This window comes from Alexandromys fortis, unplaced genomic scaffold (assembly GCF_014885135.2).
Source record: "Alexandromys fortis isolate MF-2015 unplaced genomic scaffold, M_Fortis_MF-2015_v1.1 scaffold_9, whole genome shotgun sequence".
Classification (NCBI taxonomy): domain Eukaryota; kingdom Metazoa; phylum Chordata; class Mammalia; order Rodentia; family Cricetidae; genus Alexandromys; species Alexandromys fortis.
The window spans coordinates 9,327,924-9,355,474 of NW_026067892.1; the positions used below are offsets into that span (position 1 = coordinate 9,327,924).

General features: G+C 37.7%; 1 protein-coding gene across 1 annotated transcript in view; it reads right to left on the minus strand.

The window, feature by feature from the left end:
- The window catches only part of Pcdh15 (protocadherin related 15), an 864,688-nt gene that overhangs the window by 741,554 nt on the left and 95,583 nt on the right, over window positions 1–27,551 (minus strand). Inside the window, exon 2 of the mRNA XM_050142799.1 lies at window positions 7,685–7,791. The gene's annotated coding sequence lies outside the window, so the exon portion shown is untranslated. The remainder of the gene's footprint in view (window positions 1–7,684; window positions 7,792–27,551) is intronic.

Here is a 27,551-nt window from a genome sequence, read left to right on the forward strand (position 1 = left end):
AAGAGCTAGTTCCAGGACAGGCTCCAAAACCACAGAGAAACCCTGTCTCGAAAAAAAACAAAAAAAAGGGGGAAGATGATGTGAGATGTTGTTCTGTATATAGGTTATATTTATGATTAATGAAAAAAACTGTTTGGCTGTTTGGGCTACAGATTTAGCAGAGTAAAGCCAGGTGGGAAATGAGAACATAGAGAGAGAGAGAATAGACAGAGTCAAGGAGATGTCATATAGCTGCCAAAGGAGACAGATGCTGGATCCTTACTAGTAAGCCAAAGCCTTGTGTCAATATACAGATTAATAGAAATGATTAACTTAAGATGTAAGAGTTAGTTAATAAGAAGCCTGGACTAACAGGCCTAGTGGTGTTATAATTAATACAGCCTCTGTGTGATATTTCAGGTCTACATGGCTAGGAACAAACAAGCCGTCTCTGTCAACAAATCTACAGCTTGGTAATTCTGGTTGGTCTAGTTAGCCAGCAGCCTACTGTGTCTACTAGCTTTTTACTTGGGCATCGGGGACCTGAACTCAAGTCCCCATTCTTTCAAGGCTAGTGTTTGATCCACAGAGCCTGCTTCTCAGCCCCAACTTCATCAATTCTTAATACTATGCAACTGTATACTGGTCCTGATATATGTATAAATAATTCATAATAAACAACAGCCCCTCTCAGTATCCTCTTTTTTTTTTTCTCCTCTCTGACTTCTTCTCCTTCTTAACATTCTTCCTGAGTCATGCTTCCCAGAATTCACAATGAAACAAGAGAACTGAATGAGAAATATTTTCTTGACAGGAAACAACCCCCCAACGAATGGTGACTTTTCAAGATAAAGTATCCCAGGAACGGGTCTTTATTGGTAACTGCAAGAGTATGCTAGAAGCAGGCGTCATCACTTCAAATCACACTGATTTCTCTCGAAGAGATCTATGGGGACACGCGTTTTACAGTTTCCTGCAGAAGCTGTACTGGGATAAGTACTTCAGCCTCACTCTGACCGTGGCCTTTTGCCCTACTTATCCCTCCATTCAACCACAAAGCTTAAGCCAGGGCTCTGAAGATGGACTTGAGAGCTCCCTGGAGTCTTTTATCTCTTCACTTGCTGATCTGGTCATATAGGTCTTTGCAACCTCCCACCATTACTCATGACAATAAGTGGAGCACTGGGACAAATTGAAGTGTCTGGTCTGTTGATGTGCCCGATTTTAGCAAGGGCTTTGCTTTAAAACTCTAGTTCTATAAAACTATACATTTCCATAAAGATATTGATAAATTCCTACAGATGCATAATAGCTAAGATGTACCTAGTAATCAACCTACAAACATTGAAACAGTCTCATTCTTAAAAAGTCTCTAAAATCACTTGGCTGTATATGGTTGCAATTAAAAAGATTTTTTTAATAAAATTCAGTTAATGTTCTCCCTTAGCAAGCTCTACAGAACATTTCACCCATGAAACTTACTAAACTTTAAAGCACTCACAAACTATATATGTTGATATTTGTCTATCACAAAACATGCTTTGAATATGTTCACTCATGTGTAAGGAGCAGCTTACTCTTCCAATTCTTTTCTTATTGCTCCTTGCCAAATTTTATACTTCATGAAGATATCATCTCAGACACCCTCTTATTCTCTGGAAAGACTAGATATACTCAGAAGTGGCACAGTTGCCTTTAAACCATGCCTAAGTTGACTACTTGTGAAACTGGCAAAACAGCATACTGTCTAAACATGTAGAATAAAGGTAGAGACAGTTTTACAGTAATACCAATATTAGCTAATGCCTTACTATGTCAGAGGATAGAATATACAAATTGGAGATATGAGGAAAATACATATGTTATCTCTCAAAATGCACCATGTCTATAAAAGCATCCCCTTTACCTGATATAAAGAAGACTGTAGACAGAAGTTCTAAAAACTCAATGTAATCTCATTCTCTTCTCTTGTCCTCTCTTCTCTCTCCCCTCTCTCTCCTACTAAGATAACTCTGACTACATTCTACACCTACTGTAGAAAATACTGAGTAAAATCTTCATGATGAACTCTACCCAGTTTTCTTGGTTCACTAATTTTTTTTCCTGCAATTGCTGCTTCAAATGTCACCTTCTTCTTTGTTTCCAGTGAAGATGTTATTTAACACCTGGATCTGAAAAGTTATTTTTGAGATGTGTGCTGTTATAGGTTTCTCTGGTGTATTCTTTTATTTTGAGTCATTGTTCTCTTTTAAATAAGTATTTGCTTACAGGTCTTTCTGCTAAAAGATTTATCTTAGGCTACTACAACTATAGTTGTTCCCAGAATTAGGTACAACTCTCTTGCCTCAAGGATCAATGTCAGGAAAGGAGACTTAGTGATCATGACCTAGGTTTGAAGATGCAAATCTTATGAGGATGGAAAATCTAGAAGTACAACTATATCTATAAATCAAAGGCTTTCCCACAGAGGGAAGGAGATGTGGGACCTGAAGGCAATTTGCTGAGTAAGACTAACTCTCCATTTCTCCTATGGATCTTGGTGCTTGACCTGATCCCTGTAGGTTCTAACACTTTGGGATTTAACATGGTTTGTGGCTAATGGGACACAGAACCAGGTATAAAGCTTCTGTTGCAAGTCATGAACTATTCTGGAAAAAGATTTGGCAGTTGACATTTTAACTGTCACCTTGAATTACTTTCTGAATTCATAATGCTAAGCCAGAGAAGGGAGGTAAAGACACCTGAAGGGAACATATAGAAACAACATGAAAAGAGTATTAGACTAAACTAGAGAATTTAACTGATTGTCCAGGGTATCATTACTAACAAGGAAGAGTGATATTACTGCAAAATTGCTACTAATAGCAGCAAATGGCATTTTAAGATTTGAAGAAGGATTCATAAAAGATGTGGTGTGCTGATAATGTTGCAATTGGAACTGATAGTTAAAATGAAGATAAAAACATGCAGACGAAATTTCCGAGTACAGGGTGAACCGCAGAATCCACACCCCATGAATGTGCTCTGGGAATGCCTGCTTCTTGGATTCAATGGAAAGACTGTTGGAATAGCTATCTGAGATGGATTTCACCCAATGATATACAAAATTAGAAGATTACATAGTTCAAAGTATGCAGTAAAAGCAGTTTTAATAATGGTGTCAGGGTTTTGTACTATGCTCAATATGTGTGAACATAAATAATTTCCATTTTGCCCTCACAAGTGGGCAAAGACTGACAGCTATCCATTATGGATTTGAAGCTTTGATATCAACAGGCAATCGAGTTCAAAGGCACACTGTGTGCTCAAATAGTTATTTAGTTAGTGTGCTTTAAGCATAACATTTACATATATCTATATCTAATTAGACTTGATATGGATTCAGTTCAGCTAACAGGAGAGAGAATATATACTCTTTCCCCTTTTGAAAAAAATAAAATATTACCAAGGCTTGGGGTGCATGGCATGTACGTGTATTCTTATCACCCTGGCGGTGGAGGGATGAGAGCTATCAACATGAGGTAGCCTGACTTTCAGCACAAAACTGTGTGGGCACACCCCTGACTAATAAAATTAATAGTAAAACATTACCAAACAAAGATATTGTTATTTTATCCCACATTTCCTAGCATCAATTTACTATCCTTAAAATTTTACTGTCTAAAATATCTGAAGTTTCTTCTATTCTCCAATACTATAAAACTTCTTTTAGGTTATAAACTTGGCTCTAGTTATCTTGACAATTATCTGTTTTCTATTTATAGTTGTGATTTTGATGTAATGTAGATATTTTAAAACAAAAACATAGTCTTATGCTGTTTTGTACATTGCATTTTCCTGGTTGTTGGTATTTATTTCTATTTAGTCATTTCTGTTAAAGCCATTTAAATATGTTTCACAATGACATTATTTTAGTATTTTTCTAATCTATAATTTAGATAACTTATACATATTAAAAATCCATTAAAATATGATGAAAATACAGAATTTTACTTTGCAGAGTAGAGACATAATATTTGCAATGAGTAAAAAATGACCCTGTGGCTCATATTAAAAAAAAAAAAAAACAGCTGTCTCTCCTGAAACATGAAACAAAGCACACTTTCTTGCTACAACCAAAGCCATGTGAAGACATGTTATCTTCTAAGATTACTTTTATTTTTAAGCATGAATATTTATGTTTGTACATGTGTGTGTGTACACCTGCATGCACACGAGTACAGTTGACTCATGTGGACTGAAGAAAGCTCGGAGTCTCTGAAACTAGAGTTATAGATCATAGTAAGTCTTCCTGCTTAGGTTCTGGGAACTAACCTCAGGTCCTCTACAAATGCAGTACATCATCACTCCATCATATCACTTAAAATGAGACCGTTTTAAATATGTTTAACTTTGTTTTGAGCTTATAGAGTCTTGCTCTGCAGCTCAAGCTGATCTTAAGCTCATGATCCTCATAGAAAATACAGGGCTGTGGCTTCCCCAATGCTAAGAGGATAGCTAAGGATCACTGTCTTTGCATCTGGAAAGATGTCCCTATCCATCAAATGTTAAAATTAAATAAGCTCAGATCATAATACAGATGGATTCAGGTACTACGACAAAAGATAAATTGAGCCTCTTAAATATGGGACATGAAAGTGATTTATTTTAATGCACACAATGAAAACTCTAAACAATTTCTAACTGCCTCCTATTATTTCCAACAAATCACTCCTAGATGCTGGTAACCAATCACAATCCCTTTTCCTTAGTGGCCTACCTGCAAGTGTGCTTGCAGGAGCAGGGAAACTCTTATGGAAAAAGCTCCTCATCGTGTGGATGGTTTAAAGATGTACTTATAAATTCTGTCGAGGAGTAGACTTTTCTTATATAATTGATAATATTGATAATATTATTAGTATTGTTAGTATTAATATTGATAGTGTTACTATTACGTGGCATTCAAGCCAGCACAAGACAAACCAACCCCACAGGTGACAAATGTCTCTACAAGTTAGTGATTACATTTTTAACAATTAAGAATATCGGGAGGATGGGTAGTTCCTTTGCAAAGAGCTAGATGGAAACTGCAACCTCATCCCCACTCATTATGCTCTGGTCCTTTGGGACGCTGAGAAACAGCAGTGCTCTGAATAGCTGCTAAATGTGTCAATCTGACTGGTTTCATTGTTCCTTCCTATATTATTTTCCCCAGCCTCTTTCACTCATAGACAGCATTGTCTTTGCCTCAAAGACACTCAGAAAAGCTTGATAAATAAGCAACTATGCACTGCTTTTACTAGACGGATTTTTCAACAGAGAGTCAAAAATCCCCGTAATGGTGCCTATGGCAGGACTCCTCTTCCCTTCAAACTTGTGAGGTGCTAGTGACAGAGAGACACACTTTTAAGGTGAAGCAATCACATTTGGGAACAGCCAAGCAGTACGTAGCAGTCTACTTATATCTAAGGTGGTTGTTCTGGGGATATTTTAGAGAGAATGAGTTAATGTCTTGAAGCTGGATAATACCTGTGGTTATGTAAGACCATGAATGCATACAGTATCAAAGAAAACAATAAAAAATAATTGACATTGTGGAAGTAGAGAACCAACCCCTGGGTGGTGTCCTCTGAATCCGTGTGCTGTGGCAGGTATATGTATGGGGGAGGGGAAAGAGAGAGGTAAAAAAAAATACATGAAACTTTTAACATGGTAGAATTTATGCTATGCAATCTTTTTTTCCAGAATTAAAGAGAAAAGGGATTGTCAGGCAGCTATCTCAAGGGCCTTGCTCTTTCTGAACAGGAGGATAGTTTAGTTTTGTGTCGAGCTTTAAATGTTATGGGTTGACTATGAAAAGCTTGTTTCCAAGAAGAAATTTTTGAAAAGATCTCTATGGAGAGGCCACAAGATAATAAACATGGCACACAGTGTCCTGTGGCTGTGCATCAAGTAAATCGCTTGGTGTGAAGCTCAGCAAAGCGTGTCCTACAAAGGAACCAGTATTCTCAAGATAACTGGGCAAGAACAGGAACAACAAGCAGGGGTAACTTGAATAATTTCATTTCTTCCCCCTGAACCCATGTAAGTAATAGAATAGACATCTAGTATTTGTCCTGCTAAAATCTATTATAACATCAGCAGGTCGTGTCAACATAATTCTTGGTCATAATGTAATTGAAGGAAGGTTGTTAATGCCATCTGGTGTTGATCAGCTGGGTTAATTTCAGAAAAGAAATGATATTTACTTTGGCTAAATTGAATTTCTTCCAGGATGAGTTGGACTCTTGATGAAAAGGTGAGTTTCTCAAGCATCCTATGTGCTCCCCTATCTTTTTAACCTCCCTCCATGTCCCATGGAAAGTCAGAGAATAAAACTCACAGGAAGCATTACAACATTAGGAAATCAAAAACGTAAACAGACAGACATTTCTGGAAGGTCAGAGATTGAAGGGGTGAGAGAAGGTACCCAGAAAGGGGACAAGAAGAGAGAACCATGAAGATCAGAAACAGGTTCTTAGGACACAGTCTGGGAATCAAATGGAACTGTTCCCAGAAACTAGATTGAGCCCATAATTGCATATATTAGATTATTCATTGTTCTATAAATTAGCAATTTCATATCTATCAACCTAATAAAATGACGTCTAATACTAGGGTCAATTAGTCCTATGCCATTGGGAAATATTAGCATCTATGTACAGCTTGTGAAACTAATAGCTTTTAGGGAATAAAACGATGCAGGGGCTCTGATTAAATGAGGGCAGATACTTGACATATACACATGTGTATCTGCATGTTTGCACATCTGAGAACATATATCTATCTTCCTGAGTACATGCATGCACTTATATGGATGACAAGAGTCAGTAGTCACAAGAACATAATAAAGGGTTTATTTTTACGGTCTCACTCCTTTGAAAAAGAGCAGGCCATATTTAAATATTAACTACAGTTTGTCTCAAGATGGCCTTAGATCTCAGGAATATCTGATGTAAGCAATCAGGCAAAAGTCAAATGTGGGTGGGTGCAGGATAGGTACCTTTTACTTCCCTCCGGAGCAGCACTCAGGCATTTGTGTGGGTGGAAAGAAAGCTAGAAAAAATTTCTGGCCTTGGTTCCCATGCAACACTCTTCCAAAAGGGACTCCTGCAAACACATGTTACCTTTATCTGCCTGGAGGAAGCCATCAAGGACTATACAGAGGAGAGTTGGCCTTGGGTATTCTAGAGGGACACGGTGTGCCCTTCTATCAAGTTAGATAATTAAACCCAAAGTACCTCTCCAGCAAAAAACAGAGCCAAAGCCCTTCAGCATATATGATGGAGAAAAGAAAGTCAAAGATTGTTGTGGGAAGGTATAATTACATGCAATATTTCATTATTTAACCCTGGTTCGTACCTCTTCTTTTCTGTTGAATTTTCTCATTAAATAACTCTAAAAGTTTAAAATAAATCCACATTGAAATTGTTCAATCGAAGTTAGCATTTCAGTATCATCTAAGACGATAGCTTAATAAGAGCATTAATAGAAATTGGGTTGTCACTATATTTATATCTATATTCAGAGGTGCTACAGTCTAGAATGTTCATCATATCCATGCAAGTTGGCCCATGGTACAATTGCAAGGTGATGGAACAATCGAGGAGAGGAGAGGCTCAGTGGGAGACATTAGATTGCTGGGAAAAGCCCTTGTGGGAATTTTGGAAACCCACCCCCCTTTTACCATCAAGTCTTTGTGTAGCTAGCTGCTTCTTCCAAATTCTCCTGCCAGAAAGCATGCCTCACTTTAGACTGAAAATCAACAGGGACAATGCCCATTGGTCAAAATCCCTGAAAAGAAGAAAAAAAGAACATTTTTTTTTCCAATTGATTATTCTTCTTCCTTTGTGTCAGTTCATAAATTAATTTCTGTTTGCTATCCATCAAACAGAGTTAGGGCCCATGTCTAACTCTAGATGAAGAAAAGGCATGGTGCCACAGTTGCATCAGCATGGCTGTTCATGATGCTCACTGGATCTTAGTCAGTTGACATCAATTTCTTTGGGCTCTTGTTGGGAAGCTAGGACATGTCTTGTCCTTGATGCTCTGTTTGAAACTTTCATGTGATGGTTGGAGTCCTACAAATATCACTGCCCATTTCTACAATGCAGGAAGAAATTTGGAAACCAGAGAAACACTGTCAGAGGATAAAACCAATTGCCCTCAAAACCTAACTGTGCTATCATGTAACTGCAGACTAAATTATTTTACTGTGTAAGCATTTATTCCAGATATCTTATTATTTACAAGATGGGGACTCTTAAATCTTAAAGAAGAATTCTAGAAGCCCAATTATAATACTTGGAATATTTCCCAAGTCCAGGTAATCATCGTCTAACGACCAAGCAACTTCAGTGTTAATGTTCAATGCACCAAAATGACAAACACTATGCTTGAAAGGGATAATAAATATCTCCAAAATTTTTACTTTGAGATTTACTTTGGAACTGCTTTAGAATAATGAAAACTGTTCTTCTTATAGTTTCTAATAGAAAATAAGACTATACTCAATTAAAATGAAACAGCAACAAACAAACCAAAAGAGCCCAAAATATTAATAATGTACTTTCTGCTATGTAAAAATCTGTACTGTAATGGTAAAGTACAGAGAAAGGAAAAGAAAATACAGAACATAAAATTCAGTTAGCTATAACATCTCAGAGCATCAAATAAATATGTTGAGCTTCAGTGGCATTTCTCATAGATATATGAAATTTTCTAACTGGTCTTCTCTCCTTCCCATCTTCATTGCTTCCCATTTCCATTATCAAAACACATTCACTGAGTATTAATGCCTTGTGAGTCAATACTGGGTTTAATAGAAATCCTGCATTGAATAATCTCAACCACCGGTAGGAAGAAAGACGGAAGCATAAATGAGATAAGTGAATACAGGAACACGTGATACGTTTTCTTTTTTGATTGCGAGAAATGAAAATATGGCTTCTGTTCCAAAAAAATCAAATTATTTTAAATGAACACTGATTTAAATTGCAATGAAATTAACATAACTTCAGGGAAGTGCAGCATCAATGACAGAATTGTGCCGACATATCAGTTTTAGTGCAATTCTAGTTTGCTACGTTTATTAGTCGAATATCTCAGGTAAAAATCAATCAATACAATTGAGGGGAAAATCATTAAACAGAAATTGATAAAATAACAAAAACATGGTAGAGGTGATTTATGTAATACTATTACTAGAAAACACAAATGGAAGAAAATCTGTTACAAATGCTGTTAAGTTAGGAAATTCCATTTGATTGACATAGTCATACATTTATAATTTCCATAACAATGTGTATTCTAAGATGAAGGCCAGAAATTCTATCCACATTTTAAACTTCTCCTTCACCTATGTAAGGACATAAATCATCAATGATAAGGTTTCTATGAGAAAATGACCATTAAAAACCTATGCTCTCCAGGACATTAGCCTGTGTTGTAAAAATAATGGGTATCAAAGGCCCAGCTCCAGAATTCAGGAGGTATTGACTGTGAGATGATGAAAATGGAAAATCAACCTTGACCTTGCTCTAAGATTGGGAAGGACATGGGGAGCAGGACAAAGATTGCATGGGCATTTTTTTTTGTAAAATAAATAATAAACTCTCTGTTAATATTAAAGAGAGCATGCTAGTTGAATTAAACATTGAGCGACTACATGGCTGGTGAATGGCCCGTGAACTAATTCTACATTGTCAGGATTTTTATGATTACAAAATAGATCAGAAGGAATGCTGATTCATTCTGCTTTACAGCTGCTTGTTTTAAAGTTCTGATTATAACTTTTAAAAGGAAAATTCATCCTTATTGTTTCCATTATACACTGAATTGAAAGATTTCATAAAATATGGCACAATCCCCGTGGAATTCAACTCTAAATGATTTTTATTAGTGAACAACTAAACACATTTTTTTTGGTCATATGGTGCTTCTGAGGAAATTTGTCTTTTGCATTTATTTTGGACTTATTATGTTCCCTGGGAGAAGTGAAGTTATATCCATGCAAATACAGTAGTGAATACATTTATATACATGCATATATTTAGCTTTTAGTATACAAACAAAGACCGTATATCTTGAACACTTTTGTTTCATAAACCATACGCAACATAACACTTTCCAGTTTGTTTTTTGTTGCCATAGTTAAAGAATGATCAGAAATCACTTAGGAGGTAGAAGGTTTTTTTTTTTTTTTTTTTTTTGACTTTCAGGTTAGAGTCCAGAGAGAAAAATGCCAAGACAGGAACTTAAGCAGGAAGTTCAAGGTAAGAACCAAAGCACAGACCATGGAGAAGTCCCATTTCTTGGCTTGCTTTCCGTGATTTGCTCAGCTATCTTTCTTAGCACAGGCCATCTGACTAGGCATCACACCATCCAGAGTGGACTGTGTCCTCGTGTATCAATTAGCAATTAAGAAATACCCCCCCCACAGACATGCCCATAGACAAGTCCAGTGTAATGAATGTTTCAATGGATGTTCCATCTTTCTAGGTTTATCAAGATAACCAAAATATGTAACCAGGATAAATATTCTTAAAAATTGAAAATATATTTACAAAGCATAAAATCTGGATGGAGGAGGAAAAGTAATTCTATGCACTATAGTTTTTGAGTCTCCTCTTCACAGTGTTAAAGTATGAACAATGGAATTCTATTAATTAACCCAAGAAAGCCTGTCTACATACTTTTCTCCTTCCATGCTGGCAACAACAGGATGAGGAATTCTGGGTATGTTCAACTTAGACAATAAATTAATGTCATAAGAGGTTAAGGAACTGTTACAGACTTGGTTATTTGCACAGCTGTGAAAGGAACTTGAAGTATTATATCTGACTTCTTATCCCAAGCCAATTAAATATGCCTGGGAAGGTACTAGGTACCCTGGTGTTTTTGTTAACATTTTAGGTAAGCAAAATATTCCTGAAATTTTAATGTCCTGTCAGCAATCTTGGGATTGGTATGTAAATTTTAATGAAATTAAATATACTTTATATCCATTAGCTGATTCCCATTTGTTCCCACTGCAATTTTCCTCATTACAATCACTTATTGACTAAAGATGTTGAAACTGAGAGTCAGAGTAATTCAGTTCCTGAGATTTTAAAGTTCTAGGTAGCCATAATCTCAGTTCAAACATAAGGACATAAAAATGCCTGGGTAAATATGTAATTATGTAGATCTCTAAGTGAAAGTATAATATTACTAAATTCTGATATAGCATCTTTTTGTTTTTCATTGCTTGATGGAACGGGAACATCAATGAACAAGCTTGGGCGGATACAGCCTTATGGCTTGTTCAAACTCCAGAAACACAGAGTGCAAAGCAGGTTGTAGTAAGAAGGGCGTTAGTTAGTTCCTGGCCACTTAGCCCTGAAATAATCACACGGAAACTATATTATTTAAATCACTGCTTGGCCCATTAGCTCTAGCTTCTTATTGGCTAATTCTTATATCTTAATTTAACCCACCTCCATTAATCAGTGCATCACCACAGGCAGTGGCTTACCAGGTCAAATTTCAGCAAGTCTGTCTCTGGTGGTGGCTCCATGGCTTCTCTCCACTCTGCTTTTCTTTCTCCCAGCATTAAGTTTAGTTTTCCCCACCTAGCTCTGTTTCTCTATAGCTCTGCTATAGGCTTAAAGCAGTTCCTCTATTAACCAATTTTATTCACAGCATACAGAGGAAAATTCCACATCAACAAGTGAATGTTTACATGTTTCAATGTGACTTATGTAGAGCCTTGTTTAAGAGGAACACTCTCCCAGCTCCCCCATCTCAGGACAGGGTGTCACTGGTGCCCTTCCAACAGCTCACTGTTCTTCATGAAGCACTACAGGAAAACGACTCTTCATTGTATGCAGCAGTTATGGAATCTGTTGTTTCTTTTGGCATTTGTCTTTCTCATTCAGCTTCCTGCATTGAGATGTATGGTACTCTGTGCTTCAATAAATACCCATGGGTGCATAAAATAAGACTTATAGCTTTTAGCCATGTTATATGTAATTTTACTATGTTACAGTTAAAGCCTTCTTTTTTATTTAAACAGAAAAGGGGAGGTGATGTAAAAGTTTTATGTGACTTAATGTATTTTAAATTAGCTGTGATTTATTTAGGACGACCCTATCAAACCCTTATATGACAAGAGGACAGAGGGTGCACAGAGAGATTAAAACATTTGTTCAGAGTCACCTCTGAGGAATGACAGGAAAGCATTTATGTGCCCAATTCAGGTCCTCATCATTAATTGCTGCATCACACGACAACAAGGGGACAAAAGCAGACCATTTCCTTAGCTATTCATTATGAAAACTCTCTTGAGAAAGACTCTAATATAATGTTCAGCAAATACACACATACAATGTTATTTGCATGGCATTTTCCAAATTTAACTGAGTGAGAAATACTTCTTTTCTTTCTAAATACTTTTTGATTTATTTATTCTCAATTAGTTTAACTTTATTGATTCATTGTGTATTTCATATTACATATCCTGATCCCACTTATCTCCTGTCCCCTTGCATTTGCATTCTGCCTTTGTAACAGCCGCCGCACACACAAAACAAACATTTTTAAAAAGTATGTATTTTATTTTTTATGAGATTTTCATGATGAGAGGCAACTGGTATGGGATTTTTGAATCCTCGTAGCTCATGCCCAGTGACACACCTCTTCCAATAAGGCTATACCTTCTAGTTCTTCCCAAATAGCTCCATCAACAAGGAAACTAAACGTTTAAAAATTGAGATACTGTGGAATAATCCTTCTGTACACTGTAAATGAAAAAAAATAACTCCACCCTACAGGGAGCATTTTCTTTCAAACGTCCACACCATCTGTTTTCTATCTCCCTTTTTTATAAATGAAACAATACACTTTGCAGTTTGTGATGTACAGTACTAAACAGAGGTCTGGATTTACGAAGTATAGGCTCATTCAGCACAGGTGGAGTAAGATGCCTAGACATGTGGACCATTCTGTACCTCCCATCAAAATGTTTCCTTAGCCATTTATGTCTAGAAGTCTGACATCCCAGCTAGTAAAATGGGATGTGGTGAAAAATTAAATTGTGGGGCAAAGTGTGATGTCCCTGTCATTGGAGGCAAGTCTTGAGTCTTTCTTTCTGCTGCTAGACAGATGCCAAGCACCGCGCCCCCAGTGTCTGCACTCTCTGCTCTGGTACCCAGTTCGCGAGCTTCGGGCAAGGGGGCTGGAGGTTAAAATACACAGACACACACAGACAGAGAGACAGCAACATGGGTCATCCTTGAATTCCCCAAGAATGCCCCCTTTATTGTGTTCAGAGATAGCCATGCCCCAGCCAAACCCACCAGAAACCACTCTCCTGCCATCAGGAACTCCTGAAGGTCTCGTGCTCAGAGCAGCTGTAGGCACTCAGATCAGGGGATTACAGGAAATTCAGGATTCAGACAGAGTTGTTTTGTTTTACTTTCCTAGCTCTCCCATTCTCATACACTTCCCAAACTTGGACACAAAAGTGGCAGGATTGGACAACTGTGAATTGTACCTTATAAAACCACAAGAACAAACCAATGTTTTCTCTTTCTCCGTTGGTTCTCCCACATAGCCCCTTAAAGTAACAAATCTGTGCTGCTTTTCCGAAGTCGGAATTGCTGGCTCATCTGCTTCATTCTCTAGGTAGGCAGTCATTATCCCCAATTTGAAAAGCATAAAGGAAAGTAAACGAATCCACTCAAAATTACTTACAGATTTTTCAAACCCTGTTTCAAGGACCACATACTGCTGCTGGTGAGTGGATTTTTATTAAAATTGAGGCAGTACATAGGATACGTTTCCATCGCCATGATTGCCAGTTAGAAAACTCTAAGATGTTTATGTTCCAACCCGTTGCCATTTTATTCAGTTGTTTAAGGCTGCTGGCAAAATTCAAAATCTCTCTCCATACTTTTAGTGTTACAGTGGGTTAGTCTCCAGTCAGGTGGATGACGAATAATTAGATCTGAATGCTAAATAGGAGGGAAAAGGCACCCCCTCAGGGGAACTGCTGTGTTAGTTCCTGGTGATAATTTAAGAAAGAGCATTAGGTAGTTCCAGTTGCCTGCTCCAAACTATCACAGCGATCCAAAGCTTCCGGAATAAAAATGTCAAAGCAACAACAAAAATAAAAGACAATCCCGTTCCTAGCAGCAATCATCTGTGACACAGCAGAATGTCGCACTACCCTGCCTAAGTGCTAAGATTTTGCATTTTAAGTGCGACGGAACATGATTTGAACAGAAGCAATGCTTTACGCCGAATGCAAGCCTGCCATGGAAGATAATTTCTGGATTTGTCATGTAGCCAACAGTGGTGACCACTCTCTACAAATGCCAATTAATTCTCCAAAAGCATTGGTACCAAAACATGTTTGAAACTTGTCTTATACAATGGTAATGTAAAATAACAATAATACGAGGATGAATGTACATTATTATTCTACTTATTGAGAGTATATATAAAGATATATAACAAGTAGTTCTTTTCTCAGCATTCCAGTTGGAGGTCACTGAAAAAATAAAAGTGCTAGCTAGGTATATGCATTGCAAATAAGTAAATAAGTAAGTAAGTACATTGCTAGGTGAGGAAAGCATACACAGGAGACACTGAAACTGAAAATTTTCCTGGCCTTACTAATTATTAAGTTCTTATCAAGAGGCATGGTCCCGATGGCAAGACAGAAGCTCAGATGTTGGGTTTTCCAGTTCCAGGTCTTATGCTTCCTGCCCTCTGCCAATACTAGAGTCTTACTTTTACTATACTTTATTCATCTAGAATAGGACTTGTGCTTCACACATGCAAGCCTCCCCAACATGTCTACTGAAGATAAATGGAAAAAGTAAAAAGTAAAAGTGTGATTTACCTAAAAAAAATCACGATTTATGCTAGAACTGAGAATGAAAATTACGTGAGTTAACAATGGTACACTGCAGTGTGACACGCCATTCCAATAGGTGCGAGTTCAAGAAAAACAAAAGCCACTTTCTTTCTGAATGTGTTCTGGACATGCGTGTGCATTACTGAATGACTACTATTCTTGGAATTTACATACTCTTGGTAAAAAGAGGTCACTCCTCATTTGGACCTTCAAAATAGTTAAAAAAGCAGAATAATGCCTAAGTTTTTTCTTCATCTAGTGGCTCTCTCTTTTATTTTGGGTGATCTGCTCACCTCTGTACCTAGCCATATTTCCTACTAATGGAGTATCTGCGCAACATCTAATGGTACCCAACCTCACTTAAAAATATCCCTCCAGACCTGAAAGACAATAAAAGCAATGAAGATTCTTTCTTCCTATCTGCTTTTAACCATGCTCTGTTTCCAACCCCTAGAAGACACCGACGTGTCTCTAGGAATAGTCTCAATACCGTAGTAACCGTGAATTCTGGGAACAGAAAAAGTAGAATGGTGTCCAAGCAGAAAGTAATTGCCCATGATGGAAAGATAATAGCTTGAAGCAGTAGGAAGCATCCCATGAGAATAGGTCATCCTTTCTAGAAATAGAGCATCCTTCAGTCCAGTGAGAGAGCCAGAACTGAGACAGTGATCAATCCAAGCACTTGCCCAAGATGGTTCGCTTAAGATCTTTTGTCTCTTTCACAGTCAATGTTCTAATTTAATATGACATCTGTGATTATACTCAAATATGGATTCTCTCACCTATTCCTGTCCTCAGTCTGCCACCTTGATTAAATATTACCCTGTTGCTTTTCACTTTAAATCATCTTTTTAATAGGTGATTTGAGAATGAACATGGCTGAGCACCTCCCACTGGGGGCTGCTGAACGTGGGACTTTTGTCCTTAAAGTCAGATAACATATTTAGAACGGAAAATTAAGATTCTAATGAAAAAAAAAGGCTAGTACGTTTTATAGTATGTCTCAGTTTGTAATATGATTTCTATGTTAATTCCTTAAGAAATTAAAATGGTTGACACACAGGTTTCTCTGGTTGTAATTATTAATTCCCTTGCATTTATTCATCTGATACAAAGTAAACTTTGGAATTCAGTTTGCAATCTCACTGTCTTGAACAAGAAATATGTATTTTTTTGAATTCTTGTAGTACTTGTTTCTGAGAAGAGCAGTCTTTCTTGAAAATCTCTTTTCCATTATTCTCTGGCTTGATCAACATGAAAAACTTCTCTATAATTAAGAGGAAGTCCGTTTTGAATGTGAACAGGTGATTCGAGTAATTGCAATGTATCTTGGAAGCCAAGGTTCTTGGGATGAACATGTCAATCCCAGTCATTATCCAGAAGCAGATATTTGGGCATGAGCACTATAGAGATATTTCATTTCTGTTTTAATAAACAAAGCTTGTCTGAAGATCAGAGTGCAAGCTAGTCATACAAACCAGACTAGTGGCTGCACACACCTTTAATCGCAGCAGCCACACTAGTAAGCCAGAGAGGCTGGGTGGTGGTGTTGCAAGGCTTTAATCCCAGCACTAGAGAAGAATATAATTTGGGAAGAACAGGAGCTCAGAGTCTCAGACTGCAGTCAGTCTACAGTCAAGCTAAGGACAGGATCACCCAGTCTTGGTAGAGGTAAGAATTCTCTAGTGGGATACCTCATTTGCTTTTCTGATCTTAAGCTTGAACCCCAATGTCTGTCCCTGAGTTTTTATTATTTGTGCTACAGAGAGTATCCACTCCTGAGGTTTCTAGGGCATGTGTCTAGATAATCCATCAATGAATTTCTCTTACATATAGGGAATCTGTGGACAAAGGGGAGGCCAACAATTTGATGAGTATGTGCATCAATGAAGAGAGTTTCCTTAGCTCGGATATCTCTGGCTTGCATAACTTCTTAGACCAGCTAGTCCCGTGCCAGTGGAAAGGGTAAGTCTCCCTATATACTCATCACAAAATGCATCCCTATCCACTCGCACACATGGGGAGCTCTTCCCTGGCTACAACAGCTTACATTGGGTTACTTTTTTTTAATTAATTAATTTATTTATTTATTAAAGATTTCTGTCTCTTCCCCACCGCCGCCTCCCATTTCCCTCCCCCTCCCCAGATCAAGTCCCCCACCCTCGTCAGCCCAAAGAGCAATCAGGGTTCACTGCCCTATGGGAAGTCCAAGAACCACCCACCTCCATCCAGGTCTAGTAAGGTGAGCATCCAAACTGCCTAGGCTCCCAAAAAACCAATACGTGCAGTAGGATCAAAAACCCATTGCCATTGTTCTTGAGGTCTCAGTAGTCCTCATTGTCCGCTATGTTCACCAAGGCCAGCTGACCAGGGTCTGAAAAAGCCTGGGATAAAACATCGGGTTACTTTTACTTGAAGCCATAGGATTCTCACACTAATGTGGTCCTTTATCTAAAGCACAGCTAGGGAACCAGCTTTGCTGTGGCTTTTGCATCAGCATCCACTAGTATTTTTCCCATTGTCAGGTTAGTTTTTCACACCCAGGAGCTTTGTGAAGCTCTACTGACTTCCCTGAATTCTATATGCTTCAGAGATATTTCTTATTTTCCCTTCTAGAACTTCTATAGCCATTTCAGTCACTGCTTGTCTACATCATCTAACTTAGATTCAAGACAGTTGGAGGAAGTCAAGACAGACTTCAGGAAGATGTATTTGAGTCTTAATCAAGCTAGACAGGAGAGAAAGCATGGAGTCTACTTTTAAAGCCAAAGAGAATTTTTCAGTGTTACTAAAAATTTATAAGATGAGTGGAGAGGAATGTTACTCTTCTCTCTTAATGGAATGTGAGGAAGGAAGGAGCAGGAAAGGAAGCAACTGATTACAGGGAGAAAAAAATTGAAGAATTAATATATGTTGAAGAAGAAACTATTCTATGTTTACAGGGCAAGATATCTGAGAAGACAAGTAAGTTGAAATGCTAATATTTTCATTTTTCTTTTATTTTTTGCACACACATATATTAAAAAAAACAAGTCCTTCCAGTTTTATGTATTTTATACCCTGTTTTTAGAAACAACACAGGGAAATGTTTCAAGGTTCAGGACAAAAGATGGAAGTAACTTAAAATTGTATGTTCATAGAGTTGGATCACTAGACATTAAACCATCATCTATGTGTAAGTAAATACAATGTTTTTTAAAATTTATAAACAAGTAAATATATTTGCTTATGATTTGTTATGTAATAGATATTGATAAAACATGTTTACTTGACTTTTAGTTTTTTAAGTACTAAATGAAGGGATATAGTAGGAAGTCTTAGTGGCACATGCAGTTCTCACGTTAGACTAAAAAGAAGCAAATACATGTAAATATGATTGTAATATATATCAAGAAGTAGGATTTAGTACATCATTATATAGCTACCATCTTCAAAGACATCATCCTAGTGTTGGAGAGAATGCACAGGGCAGACCCTTTGCAAACAGTCAGAAAAAAATCATTATGAAGAACTCACACTGAAATTGAGATCTGAGCTGGGAAGAAATAGTTCAGAGTGATGCTCACATCAGTAGCTTCCACAAGAGGGACAGATGCATGGAAGCCTCCAAGGCAAGCAAAGAAAGCCTTCCTCAAAGGAACTAGGAGAAGGTATGAGCAGAGATGGAATAGGCAAGTCCTGAAGCAGAGAAATCACATGGTCTCATTTTCAATGTTACAAATGTTTGCTGCTCTTGGCAGAATTCCTCAAAAAGTGTCAAGAGCAGATGTGATACTATAAAAAATTCCAGTGTCCTAAGACAGACAGAGCTTCTCTATAGAATACAGAGAATATGAAGATTAAAAAAAAAACACCAGGTATTTTTGTTTGTAAGCCGTGCCATTCTAACATCTGAATCAGCTAAGGTGCCTGCATGGGACAAACCTAGGCACTTTGTGTGTATGTGACAGTTGTATAGCTTAGTCTGCTTCTAGAACTCCTAGCAATGGAAATAGAACATATCCCTGATGCTTTGAAAGACTTTTGGGAACCTATTCCTCATACTGGGTTGCCTTAGCATGAGGGGAGGACCTTGATCCTATCTCACCTTGATATGCCATGCTCTGATGACACCATTGGGGGCCTGCCCCTTTCTAAACAGAAACAGGGGAGGAGTGGATTGGTGATGCAGAGGAGAGATGGAAGAAAAAATGGCAGAAGGGGAGGGAAGAAAACTGTTGCTGGGATGTGAAACAAATGAACAAACTTTATTAATTAAAACAACAAAACACAAGATAGATACGAAAGTTTGGTAGAAACCAGACAGTGGTGTCTCACTCCCTTAATAGCAACACTCGGGAGGCAGAGGCAGGAGTAGCTCTGTGAGTTTGAGGACAGCCTGATCTACGGTGATTTCAAGGGTTGAAGAAACAGGATGGGAGGAAGATGGAATGCTTGTAGAAATGTTAACAATAAATAGAAACTTTAAAGTTAGACCTTAAAGTTCAAGGTGAGCAAATTAGTGATGCTTACTAAATTAATGCCAAATATATTCAATACCAAGCTGAATGACGGAAGCTTGTCTTTGACAGTCCAGGCTAGTGATAAGTGGAAGTAACATGAGAGTTGGGCTTTTCATTCCAACCTTCAACATGGAGCCACCAATCAGAGAAAACCTGGCATTCTGTGTTCCTGAAGAGTGGCTTCACATTCTGCCTACCAGCTCTTGAAAGCTCCACAGAAGCAATCCTGCAGAAATAGAGGGATTTTATCTGTTAGAAAGTTTATAGCTTATTCTCAAGAAGGTCTCTGTGTTTGACATGTGGACAAGCCTGAGAAAATGTACCTGGGCTTTTGAGCAAAGTTCCAACAAGTATAGCATAACACAGTGAAGAAGCTAGCTGCCAAGAAGGGAGAGTTGGACTTGAGACTCCAAATTCCAGATTCAAGAACTTGCTGGAAAGTGGTTGGGTGTGAGAGGGGGGTGGAGGGAAAGAGATGGAGAAAAAGAAAAGAAGGAAAGGGGAAAGGAGAGGGAAGGAAGGAGAAAGGGCTCTAGCGGCTCCATCACTTCTCTCTGACTCTGCCCTTCTTCCTCCCAGGATACAGCCTACCTTTCCCAGCCCGGTTCTGTTCTTCCCTGCCACAGGCTCAATGCAGTTTTTATTCACTAACCAATAAAAGTAACACAGAGACAGAAGAAGGTCCTCCCATACCAGACAACTTGCTGTGTTATGAGACTATCTAATCATTTAGAGAAAAAGTAAATTTATAAATTATATTGTGCTTGTATAGTTTGTCCATGATGCAAGATAATTTACAGTTGCATGGCTGGTAATGATCAAACATTTAAAGAAATAAGCACGTTGACAGTAAACAACGGGTTTTATGATTATTGCACAGTACATATATCTTAATTTAGGGTATGCTAAAGTCTTTGTAAAGGCTTTAGGACACTTTGCTCTGATATACTGTGTGTGTCTAATGGCTCAGGAAAGGTCATTCCACCCATAAATTTTGCAATATTGTGTTTGCTAAGTGGCAGCAACTCTAATTTGCATTTTCTTACTGTGCTCATAATAACAATAAACTTGACATGGGGATATAGAGATGAGCGCAATTTCCTTTAATGAACAAGGTAATCCTTTTCCCAGGCAATCTCTAGTGTTCAAGTGTGCTGTTGTTCACAAAGTATGTGATGCATTTTAAAGTCCACTGAATCAAAGAAATGTTTAAAATTTTAGACAAAACCAAAGCAATAAGCAAGTCAAGTCTAGATCCTCTTTTAGGTTTTATAATAACAAAGATAGAATATCTGGATAGAATTGCATTCCTATCCCACAATAAGAATTGTCTGATGTAACTCAACAGAAACCCTTTTATAAAATAAATTTCCTCAGCTGAATTTGTTCATAGGCTCCAAACTCAGTCAATTATTTCAATTCAACATAAGGTAACCTTAAATATGGTTAGTATATAATAATTCAAATTATGTTGCATTTCGGTGAGGGAGACACTGCAGAGAATGTTTGCTTTGAAAGATTGAGGACTTGGTCTCAATCCCCAGAGTACATGTAAAGAACTGCCTGATTGCTTATATTGGGACAACTTTGCTTCCTATGCAATTTAATGTAAAGTGTCCTTTCAACTGATCAGTCTTGTTTAATATGTTTAATCAACTCTTCATAGTATGCACAGGATATCGCAAAATTTGTTATGCAAAAGGGAGGCAGAATTTACTGTATTTTAAGAGGACATAGAGCTCTCTATTGCGTGTTGCTGTTCCAGCTATCTTATGACATCATTAGCAGAGCCTTGGATTAAACAGCCATGTGTTGAATGTTGCTATGTGAGTTTGTTAAACAGATCATTGCATGTTGACTCCCTGTCTAAAGGAGCAAGATGAAAATCCCTATAGGGAAAGATTCATAACAACTCAAAACAAGGAATCTTCTCTTTTTCTAATAAAAAGAGCATGGAAAAAAAAATAAGGGCCAATGAGATGGGGTAGTGAGTAAAGGGCTGCTGACAAGGCAGAAATCTGTGCCTTGTCATGTATGATTCCCAGAACATACATGTATAAAGAGAACTGACTCTCACAAGTTCTTTTTTGACCTCCACATGTGTGCCATGGTATGAGTATTGAGAATAGCATGCACACATATGATAAATAAATTGATAATGTCCTAAGATATAAATAAGGGTATTTGTGCTGTCCAGCACAAAATTAAAGATAAAATTATACTATAACATAGAGCTTTTATTATATACATGAAATATGAATTTGCTTCAGGCATTTTTGGAAACTATAGCAGACATTTTAGAATTCATCCTCTGGGTCCACAGTCATATCTTTAACTTCCAACAGAGAAGAATGTAAGTCACCATCCCTCATCATGTTTCCTTAATATTACAACCTGCAGCTTCCCTTGAAAGAATATTTATCATGGATTTGAAATTCTAAATGCCCACTCATTTTAAATAATATTGAACTTCAAAAAGACTTAGGTTGCAAACACCGAGGGCTCAAGTTCATTATTTTACCTGAGAACTAAAATAACGTGGGCATGGTTAATCTGATTCATTCCAAATAACCATGTCAGTGAGTCATTTAGTAATAACATTCAGCCTCTTCCTAATGATTAGCTCTTCAAACAGCTCAGTATCTGTGACAGTGGAAGGGACTTGGATAGAGTCTCTGGACCAGTTATACCAGGCACTTAGAAGGGTCAAAGGTCTGTGATGTTGACCTCTGTAAACTGTCTGTTAATGCTTTGATAAACTGTAGAATAACATTGATATTCTCCCTGTCATTTAGATACCCCTTTTTTTCTAATATGATTTGTATTCTATTATTTGTATAGATCTTTAAGAGATAGCATGAGTTCATTGTGTGATCCAGTCCTGTCTGCAGTTTCTGTAATGTAGCAAAGCAACTATTTTGAACCTCAGGTGAGTATAAAATACCATCCAACATCTGTCTGACTTAGCACATAAGACCCCAGTGATCTGCGGAGCCAGAACAGACTCCTAACACACATTCTCTAGCTTGACCACAACAATGATTCTGTCCTGCTACTGTGGTTAGTCAAATGTTTCTGAAAGGCAGATACCATGGTTTGCAGGAATTAACAAATGTTGAATTTACTAAATACCATCGGTTTTTGTGTTTGTTGATGCCTCTTCCATGATCAGAGCAAAATTCTTCCCATAGTGCTTTGGGGTACAAAGTGAAACTCTAAAGGTTGTGAATCTTCACTTCTCTTCAGTACATGCTTTCCTTGGGGAGAAGGAGAATGTCAAAGGCTTCACAATACTGTGCAATCCAGTCCTCTATAAATCAATATTTATATACCCTCCTACACTGAACTACAAGAGAGATTAAGCTATCCCTCAGCGAAGTCTCTTTTTCAAACATCGCTGTCAACCCCTTCACATGTAAAAAATATGGCATACACTTTGACAATATATCATCTATATTGTTTCTTGAAGTTTTATTTTAGTCAACAAAAGGGATGTGTAAATCTTGAGTTACAAAAATAACTTACTAATTTAAGTAGATTATACCCAAATACTTCATGTTATACTTATTGACAATTAACAATGCCAGATATACAGCTAACTTATTTAAATAAATAAATAAATAAAATTCATCTAACAAAATATTTATGTGATGCTTTTTCTCTGTTCGCATTGTACCTGTAGAGAAATTCACAGAAGTTATCTTACTTCTCATTTTGAAGACTTAAACAAAATGAACCCTCATTAATAAATTATTGTCAGCCATGATTCTTGGTGTTTTATGTCATTTGTCTTTGCCTTCTATGTTTGCCTGGGGAGGTTGCTCAGTTAATAAAGGGTCTATCATTTAATCATGAAAACCCAGGACCAATGTAAGAAACTGGTATGCTGCTGGCATGGTATTGGATGAGTCAAGAGATAGATAGATTCCTGAAGGACTTTATGTCCAGCAGGCCTAGTCTGATTGATGAGCACCAGGTTCACTGAGACCCCGCCTCTAAAACAAAACAAAACATGAGAGTGATCAAAGAAGATGTCCAAAGTTGATAACATCAACATGTATGTAAATATACACACAAGAAAACATGAACTCGCACACACACGCACACACACACAGAGACTCACTAATGACAAGTATACCTAATAGAATCTGTTAAACACAGAATTGTGGGAAACTTATCAACAAATAAAAGTCTAAGGATATTTCTAATTGTGATGTTTATGAACCTTACTTCTCTGGGGATGTGGGATTCGCATCGGTATGCTGTGAATACCATTGATTAATAAAGATGCTGCTTTGGGCTACTGTAGTGCAGGGATGGAAATTCAAGTAGACAGAGGAGGAGAGAGTAGGCAGAGTCAGAAAGATGGCATGTGGACAGGAGACAGATGCCAGACACTGGACGAAACCTTAATGGTAGGCTACAACAATGTGGCGATACACAGATTAATAGAAATGAGTTAATATAAGATATAAGAGTTAGCCAGGAATATCCCTAAGCTAATAAGTCAAGCAGTGTTTGCATTAATACAGTTTCTGTGTAAATATTTCAGGTCTGAAGAGCCGAAGAACGAACAGGCAGCCTCTGCCAACACGCTGGTAAAAGAAGTGTACATGGAAGGGTTTCAAGTCTTCAAGACTCTACATATTTTAAATTACACATTTTGAAGACTGAGAAAAATCTTTTGTTTTCTGTATTTCTTACTTGAATCTTGCTTGATAGTTCAATCTTTCCCTGAAAATTCTTTGTGGCCTACGGTATCCCGTGATCTTGCCCTTCACCTGCCAATTGTTGCAAACATAGGTAGGTACCGTCATATCATGCTTGATGGTGAAAATGTCTTAAAAGTTTAGGAATGTTTGCAAGGTATTTGACATTTCACTCCAACGTTTTAACACAATAACAGAAAGCAATGGGAGAGAATCAGAGAAATATTAGAGAGCTGTAACCTTGAAGGGACATGGAGAAGAAGGGAGATGAGAGAAAAGATGAAATGACAGACATCTAGAAAATGATGGGGGCTTAGACTGCGTGCGGAGTGAAGCCTCAAGGCAGAGTAGCTCCAGGGAGAGGAGTGAGGAGGTCCTGAGCCACTGTGTGTGAAAAACACAGTAAAACAGGCAGCACTCAAAACTCAAGTGAGAAATCAGTGTTTTTACTTGCACAGCACCCAAACGACACTGAGCATTCCAGGCTGGTACCTGCCCACAGGAAAAACCATTTACAAACTATGTCTCGGGCTGTTTCCCATGGCTTTCGGTGTTTCTGGAACTGGTTTGTGATACTCCCATTGGCCTTTCTGATTTTATGTAAAGTATTCTGTGCTGAAGCAGTGGAAACTTGATTGATCCTGACAAAACCCTTCCTTCCCTGGTTACTTGCAGTCAGACCTGTTGGGAAAACTTCTGTTTGCAGAGTCTATGTTGTCATAGAAATACTATGAACTCATTTACAGACTCAGACATGCATATTTCACAGTATCTGACTGTAATACATACATTTTTTTCTAATGTGAGAAATTAATGGAGTTTAATTTTAGCTGATTTTTAAAACCAAACACATATATTTTTCATGATAAGGAAGTCTATTTTGTCAGGTATTAGTATGAGATTATAATTTAGTTAAGTATAATCACCTCTCTGCTATACAGAATCGTGTACTTCACAATTTCTTTATACTTCATGATTTCATTCACTCAGCTCCAATAAACTCAGCCACCTACTGTGCTTAAACATAATACTTTCTCCAGAGTCATTTGATCAAATGACTTTTGTTGCTGAAGTAAACGGGGCCTTAAAATATTGTAGTTTTGTGCGCCTTTTAGCCTTTTTCAGAGCCAAGCCTCTGTTCGTCCCACATCACCATCTTTAGCTCTCATTCACCAATGAGTTTTAAGGTATTGCTCTGACCTTAGGTCCTGGGAAGATTCATCCAGCTCTACCCACCATCACACTGTGACATGTCTCGGGTCATAGCAGACATCACTATATCCTTTCCTTTGAGATTCTTTTCATGGGTAAGCAAGCACCTTTTAGGCTGTTGCTGAAGTTTTCAAAAATAACGTTTTACTGAACATCCTTTGGCACATGCCAAAATGATTTCAAAACAGATATTTTTAATCAAGCACCCATGATCCATTCTCATAAATTTAAATCTCTATTCCTTGGAGCTTGGGATGGTATGCATTTGTTTCCTCTCTGCCAAGAAAAGAACAGCTCTGGTTTCTGACCTTCATTCACTGGATCCCCCAAACCATTTTGGTTTTACTCTTAACTGTATCTCCGGAATCAATTCGTGGTTCCCATCTGCATTTTCATTCTAGAAGCCGGCTTTCACACCAAGAAAAAAAATTTAAAAATACAAATTTGGATAGGATATTCCAACTTGTTATCATCCCAGGCAGTAGGGGCTGTGCTTGCCTGCCTTGCCCTGGCCTCACTTGATGCTAGAGTATTGTCTTTTCTGGTGTAGGGGTTCCTTTTGTTTGTGTGTTGCTTTCATTGGTTAATGAATAAAGAAACTGCCTTGGCCTAGTTGATAGGGCCGAATTTAGGTAGGCCGAGAAGACAGAACTGAATCCTGGGAGGAAGAAAGGCAGAGTAAGGGAGAAGAATGCTATGAAGTCACCAGAGACAGACATACCAAATTGTTCTCAGTAAGCTACTGCCACGTGCCAATATACAGATTAATAAAAATGGGTTAAATCAAGATGTGAGAGTTAGCCAATAAGAGGCTAGAGCTAATGGGCCAAGCAGAGTTTTAATTAATAAAATTTCTGCATCATTATTTTGGGGCTAAGCTAACGGGGGGGGGGGCGAGGCAGGACAAACAAGCAGGCCCTCTCCTTGCAACACTCTTCCTCCTAATTCAAGAAGGTTCTGGAACTATCCATCTCACCCTCACCTTTAGCCAACCTCACAACCCATGCAGTGACTAAACAAACAGAATTTCAACTCCCCCTGTAAACAGGCTTTTAAACATATCCATAGTTTATGGTTAAGGGGATTAAGAGTGCTTAATTAAAATTTATCATCATTATTTAATAAACAGAAATCTTCTACATTAAATGGTGGAGCCCCTGATAATAGATTTAAGTTTGAGAGCCTTTATCTGTACCTAGCAACACAGGTTTAACTCATAGTCTTTGATGCAGGATCTATCATGGCTTTGTTAATGAATGAGAAATGGGATGAAGGAAAACAAGGGGTTAATTCTCAAACAGTGTTACAATAATTACCCACAGGCCAAAAATTTAGGACATTTTAAAATTAAGATGGGATTATTTTTTCCTTTTGCAAAATCAATCTCACCTTTCAATTTTCTTTCAAATTCTTTTCCTCATTTCATTATTATGATATGGAAATAAATATGTATAATTAGAATTTCCTTCAGCAAAATACAAAAGTGAAATTGAATGAAGATCACCATTAAAATATACTTATTGAATTTTCCTAAATTACAAAGTAATTCTTTGTGTAAAAGAAGCAATGCCCCACACCTAGACTGAGGGGTAATAGGAAGTAGGTGCTGGCATGGACAGCCCCACTCCCATTCACACATTGGCATCAGTGCTTTTTAAGAAAAGGGCATGGAGTTTTGAGGGGGATGTGGGTCAGCAGGAAGAGTTGGAGAAGGCAGTGGGATTGAACATGACCAAATAGTACTCCTTCCAAAGGGAAGATAATATCTCATTGTGATATACCTTACTAATGTTACAACTTAAAAAAATAACACATACTACAACTTGCTTAAAATATTAAGTAACCACTATTGTAGAGGTAGTAAGCAAGCCTGAAATGTGTTACCCCAGGTTTGCAAGCAATGGCCTCGCTGGGATGTCTTCGCAGGCACAGGCCTCCTCCCCTCAGAACCTTGAGTTTCTCAACTTTCTGCAGCAGGGAAACACTGAACCATGATGCAAATGACAGCCTCAGCTCTGCCTTACGAAATCTGTAATGAAAGTCTTCACAAACCGAACCAGGGATCAACTCTTCATGAAGCTACTCTGTGAGAGAACAGCACTTTCCTATGCTGGCAAAAGAAAAAAAATGTCAGGGACAGAATGAATTTGCTTCAGGTGCAACCTTGTATTCTTTAGCTGCTAAATATGTAGTCTTGTCTTTTGTTATATAACAAAGGAATCCTCCTGC